Below are 7200 nucleotides of genomic sequence, written 5' to 3'. Positions count from 1 at the left end.
GGCAGTGCACCATGGATGAAAGCAGTCCAGTGATGGTTCTCTTCAGAAGATCTTATGGAGAACAAATGCCTGCTAGTTGCAAAGTGGGGAATATCACCAGCCAGCCAGACATTGTTTCTTAATTTCAAAGCACCGTGCAGAAAGTAAAATTTCATGCTAGAAAAAGTGTTTGATCTCCCTGTCCCGCTGTCTCTTCAGCTGGAGTCTCTGGTTCAGCCCTGGAGCCGTCATGGCATTCAAGACGTGACCAAAGCCTCGTCTACCTCTGCGAGCCTTCCTGGGCTGTGCCAGAGGGAGATCTGGGCTGAATTCTCCTTCTTCTTTCTCCTTGCTTCTTGCAGGGTACAAATGCCCCGGTGCTGGTCAGTGGCCCTGCTGTGGAAGAGAAAAGGTTCTGGCACCTTGATTTGATGGCTGAACCTCACTTTAGAATGTAGAAACATCCCTGGGCAATGACACTTGGCAGTGCCTTCCACAAACAATGAAATAATATCTTTGAATTTGTTACATTTCTTCCTCCTTTCACTTTCTGAACAGTTGTCTGCTATTTTCAGAATTTCATACTTCAAGGAGATGGAGTATTTTTAGTAACCGTATAACCAGTGGAATCATTGCCATTCTGAGCCTTTATTCCTGTGCAACAGGGTGTTAAGAGAAGCAGGCTCCTTCTCATCCTGTCAGAGCAGGCTCTCCCGGCATTTGTCTATTAATTGTGGGTGGCCCTGTCTATCAGAGTGGTATATTATTTTACTGCTGATTCACACACAAATGCATGAAGTCTGCTTGCTTGGATCTACCTGTGTGTCTATGTTTTTATCTACATGTGAATTTAAACTTTTTTGGGGAGCCGGAATGTTTGAAGTAATGTCAGTACCCAGGTAACCTGATTTACATACAACATACCAGAAACCAGTAGAAAATTTCAGCTTCTTGAATTCCTGTCAGCTTGGGAGTGCATTCCCAGAGATGGCCTGTCCCCAGAAAAAGACCTCTTTAGTCCTTAAGTAGTGGCAGCCATGTTAGATACTGCTTCCCATAAATGAACCAAAGTACGTCCTGATATCACCTTGGTCTTCCTCTGGTACCTTCATCTTTCTACACCCTTTTTTTTTTTCTCCTCTGGTCACCTACTGGAATATTGTTTAGGGAAATCACTACTGTTCAGTTAGCTTCTTCTTGCAGTGGGCGTGCAGTGATCACCTGCATCGGTCAAACAGCCAACTCTCGGCAATACTCCTCTGCCTTTGTTGACCAGGCCTCCATAAACTGTAAAAGGTGCTTTGACACTCATCTCCAGTGTAAGTAGATGCTTATCTGCCACCATCTAGAGTGGGAGGGCAATTCTAGGTAAAGATGCTTCAATTTATGTGTGCCACATTTAGTGTTTAAATCTGCAGCTGACTGCCCCCTCACATTCACTTGCCTGTCTGCCATTTCCATGAAGTCTGTTTAGAGGAATAATTCTTATAAAGTAAAAGTTAATAATTAATCATTCTTATAAAGCAAAAGTTAGGCTGTCCAGATTCTTGTGGCTCATTTTAAGATTACAGGAAAAAGATTTTAGGAAGAGCCAAATTGCCAGGAACTACTTCAAATCCCTTTTATATCTCTTACATTATTGTGAATGGGCTGAGTTAAAAAAAAATCAATAAACAGAAGACCAACAAACCAACCCATTCTTCCTTAATAGGGGGGACTATATTGGTGTGGAACAGAAACAGACAGGCAGGCAGACCAACTCTCTGGAGAAGGAGTGCACAGCAGTACATTGCTCATCCTCTCCCACAGTCACCTTGGACATCTGTAATTGCCCATCTTCCTTCCTGAATTTCATGATTGCTCATCTCAGATTGTTCTTGTCATGAAAGATAGCATAACCCAAGTGGGGAGTGCCCTGCAGAGGGATAAGCAAGGTATTTCTCCCTTAGGGGCATACTGGGCCAAGTGCAACTCACTGCCTGCGCTTTCATTTGGAGCAACATGGTATCTGTCTCTGAATGGGAACTTCTCTGTGATTTTGAAGGTTTAAATGGGTATTTTTGATACTCCTCATTTTTTTGTTGGTGTTATTTTAGGTCCTGCAGGTGACAGAGATTATTTATGATTCATTCCTTCCGGGTTAATTTTCTATGACAAGTTATTGCTATTTCACTTGACACTTTGAACCTTTTCTACACCTTTCAGAAGAAATCATAAACTGAACTTTGCTCAGTATTTCCATATAATAAGGGGAAAATAATCCATTATCGTTTCAGGAAGTTCATATATTTTATGTGACTTCAGTATAAAGTCTGTAATTACGGTCATAGACAATTGTAAGTTTATGATATTTTGCACTTTAAAACTAGCTGTATCAACATGGAATGTGGTGAATGTTTTGGAAGGGTATGCCCCACAGAATTTGCAAACCAAAGTGTGGTATAACTTTATTTTACCTTCAAAGAGGAAGTTATTTTTTACAAAGGGCAGACGTGGGTGCTCAAGGCAGCATAATCTGTGTTTAATGGATGCAGCAGAGAGAGTCCTTGACCTCCACCCAGCCTCTGTCACATCCATAACCATGAGCCCCACCACAGACTGGGAGACAAAACTGCCAGTGAATTTTTGACATTGTGGGAAGCCATAGGCTCTTCTCTTTTACGGGTATACTATATAGAAAAACACTGGTATCAGCTGAGGTCTGAGCTGTAAGAGTTTTTGTGCCTACAAAGCCAAAAGTTGAACTTGCAGACCTGCTGCATCTTTTGCCTGCGACCCCTTGACCACCCACTTCAGGGGGACTGCCAAGCTACACGTACAAACAGGGAGGCACCTAGAATTTCCCCTTCACTACTTATCTCAAGGCTGCATGCAGCCTTTTGCTTACCCATCTCTCTTCTGTCCAAAAGTCCTTATGCTCTGGGGCAGACCTTTGTGCTGTGCTGGCCCGTTGTACGTGTGTGTGGCTGTGTTTTGGGTCTGGTTGGGGTGGAGTTCATTTTCTTCACAGCAGACCATATGGTGCATTGTTTTAGATTCATGACCACCAGGGGCTGGTTATTGCTGAGCAGTGCTGTTTCTCACTGTGACCCTCACAATGGTCTGGAGGTGAGCAAGAGGCTGGGAGGGGACACAGCGGGGACGGCTGACCTGAATTGACCAAAGACATATTTCATACCACACTCATCAATAAAACTGGGGGGAGTTTCTCCAAAGTAGCAGTTGCTCGGAGACTGGCCGTGCATCGATCTGCTGGTGGGAGGCAGCGAGTGATGGCCTTCACATCACCTGTTTTTTTTCTTTCCTTTTCCTTCACTTATTAAACTCTTTCACTTGCTTTTTCTGAATCTCTCCTCCATCCCACTAGGTGGATAGTGAGCAAGTGACTGGGTGGGGTCTTAGCTGATGGCTGGGGTCAATCCGCAGCAGGCTTTCACAGTTACACAGTTACAAAGAAAAACGGCTGTCTGGCTTTGCCATGGCAGCAAGAATTGATCTCTGCAATTTCAGATGATGAGGGGCAGAGCTGGGCCACTTCTGCTCTGCTGCCCACTCTGGAAATCTAGCAGAGAGATTTTTCTTCATTGTGTTTTACTTCTGAAAAGTGGTAAGTTTCTTCTGTGAGGTACAGAGACGTCTGTGACATTGTCATAGCATCAGAAGGAAATTTGAAAGGTCAGCAGTCTGCTGTTCTCCACAGGGTACGGTGAACGGTGTCTGCCATTTCTGAAGAAAACCGAAGTTACTACTTACCAGTCTTTTCTTAAAAACCTTTGTGAGGAAGACGGAACACTTGTCCTTTGGGTTTTATCCTGGGTGAACTGGGAATTTTTGGGGGAACTGCTCCCTAACTGTACCCGATCAGCATCCTCTATCCATTTGCATACAGCTTCTCTGTGTGGGGGGCAGAAGCACATAACCATGCCTTGCACTTTGGACCCTGCAGGAAGAAACAGCTGACTTGGAGGCACCATCAGTCATCTTAGGCTGGTGTGGAGTCAGCAAGGGGGTAATTTTTTTTTTTTTTTTGTAGAGCAAGGATATATTGCAGGCCTCCTTTTCTAGTGTGCTGTTTCTTTGTTTTCTCTCAGCACAGTAGAAATTTCCAGATAATCCCAGCACTGTCTGAATTCTGTTGGTAGACCCCCACTGACTCTACTGGGAGAAGGGAAAGGTAAATCAAAACCTTTGGGACCTGTGTCATTTTGACCTTGCGTGCTGAAGAGAACTGTGGATTTATAAGGAAGACTATAGCCAGATAGAGGGATGAACTGTCACTCGGTGGGTAGGTCCACTTGAAGACTTGGGTGGTGGACACTCACCTCGCGGGTAGGTCACAGCCTTTAGCTGCAAATCCAGAAACTAAAGGTAGATGGCAGTAGTCCACCGGTGGGATGAGGAGACAGAAGCCTCAGAAGGCTGAACAACGAATGCAAGATTAAAGAGTGGGAAGAAGTTCTACCTATCAGTAAAGAAGAGGAAGTGACAACTCTGGGTGTCACCAATCATCTCATGTTTTGAATACTTAACTTGAGGCTGCAGGTGGGTATTTCTGTGTACCTGGAGTTAAAAAGAAGTGAACAGCAACCAGGTAAAGAGGTGCCAACTTCTTCGATAGCATCTCATTGGTTATGGCCCCCATCCAGGAAGGGTAGAGCATGGGTATGAGTCCCTTTAGTTGGGTGGCTGCATAAGGAGCATGAAGAGGACACCAAGAGGGCAAACACAAAGGAGCTTGGCTCTGCAGCCTAGAGGCTAGGGTGTTCATTTGGGAGGTGGAAATGATTGATTCTGTTTCCCAGTTAAGACTAAGGGTTTTGTCTGAAACGGACTCAAATAGCAAAATAATCCAGGGTAGTAGGTACAAACTCTTTCTAGTGATTCCCTGGTGCCTAGAGGAGCATCGTAGGACAGATGTATTGGAGCCTCATTGTGTGAACGATTAATTAGCTCTGGGTAATGGCTGAAAATGCATATCAGCAGCACCAGTGCCAACCAGAACAAAGTTAAGTGAACATTAGCAGTGCTGTGTTTTGAAATGGTCCATTCATGTTGGTTGAGATAGGTGTGCTCTGGGCTTGCTGATCAGATGGAATTCACAGGAGTGTGTAGTGGGTCTGTCTAGAACCTCGTAGGCTTGTCTAGAATGTGTTGCTTACTTTTTCAGCCCACAGAACTTTTGGGTATGAAAACGATGGCAACAACAGGAGCTTAGGGATCTTTTAAGTTTAAGATAGAGGAAACTTGTCAGTACACCTCCAGGTTTACATGTATTCTTTAATCAAGTTGTCTTTTAAATGACTAACATTCATTTAAATCTTGGTGTAGCTCTTGAAATCCACTATACATATTATCGAGATATACGATAGATCTATTGTAGCTACTATTGTAGGTATACTTTGCAGATCCTTTCCTGCAAAGCTGCTTTCTATATAGGCAGCTGCCAACATACACTCATGCATGGACAAGTATAGCTACAAAAGATAACATAGATTTTTCTAGCTGCCCAGCTGGAAAGCCTCTTTGCAGGAAAGGACACGGGGGTCCTGGTGGACACTAAGTTGGACATGAGCCAGCAGTGTGCCCTCACAGCAAAGTGCTTTTTAGACATACGTACAATACAGGGATTCTCAAGTCAGATTCAGATTCATCTTATGAGATTCATGTTGTACATCAGGCTAGTAACAACACTGGGGAACTGGGTTAATTTAACTAAAGAAGTTGTTAAATAATTCCCTATAACCTGAGAGTTCAGAAAAGTGACTGAGGTTTACAGCTATGAAATGGAGAGCAAAATCTCAGCTTTTCAGAGCAGTTTATGAAGATGTTCGGTGGTAGAATAAACAGTTTCTTCCCACCACAATGTTTTTTTGCTGTCTTTTGGAAAGAGTTGTGTCCAACAACCAGGGAAAATGTTAGCCATATATAAACTCTCCTGGCTCATCCAACACTGTGTTTCCATTACAAAGTCCGAAGAGGAGAAAGATGATTTTGCGTGGTTGGGGTGAAATCAGACGGAGGAGGGGGAAGAGATTAGTGGAACTGATCCCTTTAGAGGTTACTTCTGGATATTTTACCTTTTGTTTTGCTTTTAAGAAGATGGCAGTTTTTAGAAGGAAAGCTAAATATTGGTTTTAATGTCCTGTTGAAGTCAGAAATATTTTGAGACTATTTATCTTTTGACAAAGATTTTGTGCTTGCCTATTTAAAAGCTCCTGCTCAGTAAAAGAATGCAGCTGTGGAATCAAGAAGGGAACTCAGATTTTAAGTTTATAGAGGGTTTGTGGTTAGCTTTCACAAAAGGTGCCTCCCAGAAATAGATGGGGCTTTAAACCCTAGTTCAGATTTTTGATATTAAGAGCAAACAAAATTGCATTGTTACTTTAGAGTCTTTTAATTTGTAATCTTCAGATCATAAAATTTTTATGGGATATTCCAGTATGTAAAGGCGGCCTACAAAAAAGCTGGAGAGGGACTATTTACAAGGGCATGTAGTGATATGACGAGGGGTAATGGCTTTACACTGAAAAAGGGTAGTTTTAGATTAGATGTAAGGAAGAAATTCTTCACTGTGAGGGTGGTGAGGCACTGGCACAGATTGCCCAGAGAAGCTGTGGCTGCCCCCTCCCTGGCAGTGTTCAAGGCCAGGTTGAACGGGGCTTTGAGCAACCTGGTCTAGTGGAAGGTGTCCCTGCCCATGGCAGGGGGTTGGAACTAGATGGGTTTTAAGGTCACTTCCAACCTAAACCAGTCTATTAATATATGTTTCTATTGCATGGCAAGGATATCTCCAATTTATTGTTTTGCTAACTGTAAGAAATTATCTCTGCAAGACAGAGACTTTACTCTTATCCTGGTTTCATCAAGAATTTACTACTTCAGGGAAATAGTTCTGAACTTTAGTCAAGGCCACTGATCAAACCACATGAGTCATTTGCTTTTTACTTTGTAAGGCGTTAACATTGCCATCACATTTTAGCATGCGTGTTTGAATAAGAAACCTCACAGAATCCTATATAAACACATTCCAGAGACTCAGCGTATTAGTACACCCTACTGAGAGGATATAAGGTAAGACTTACATAGCTCACTGGGTAACTCTACGGATGCCAAAGACATTGTATTTTATAGTTAGAAGATCCTTATTTTTCTGTTATATGTTATTCAAGTGCTAATTTAGGAACAATGCTTTGTGATAAGAGTATATTTGTTGGGCTTTGC

The sequence above is a fragment of the Athene noctua genome, chromosome 2 (assembly GCF_965140245.1).
Source record: "Athene noctua chromosome 2, bAthNoc1.hap1.1, whole genome shotgun sequence".
Lineage (NCBI taxonomy): Eukaryota > Metazoa > Chordata > Aves > Strigiformes > Strigidae > Athene > Athene noctua.
The sequence above is the reverse complement of the archived record's forward strand: the minus strand, read 5'-3'. Positions refer to the sequence as shown.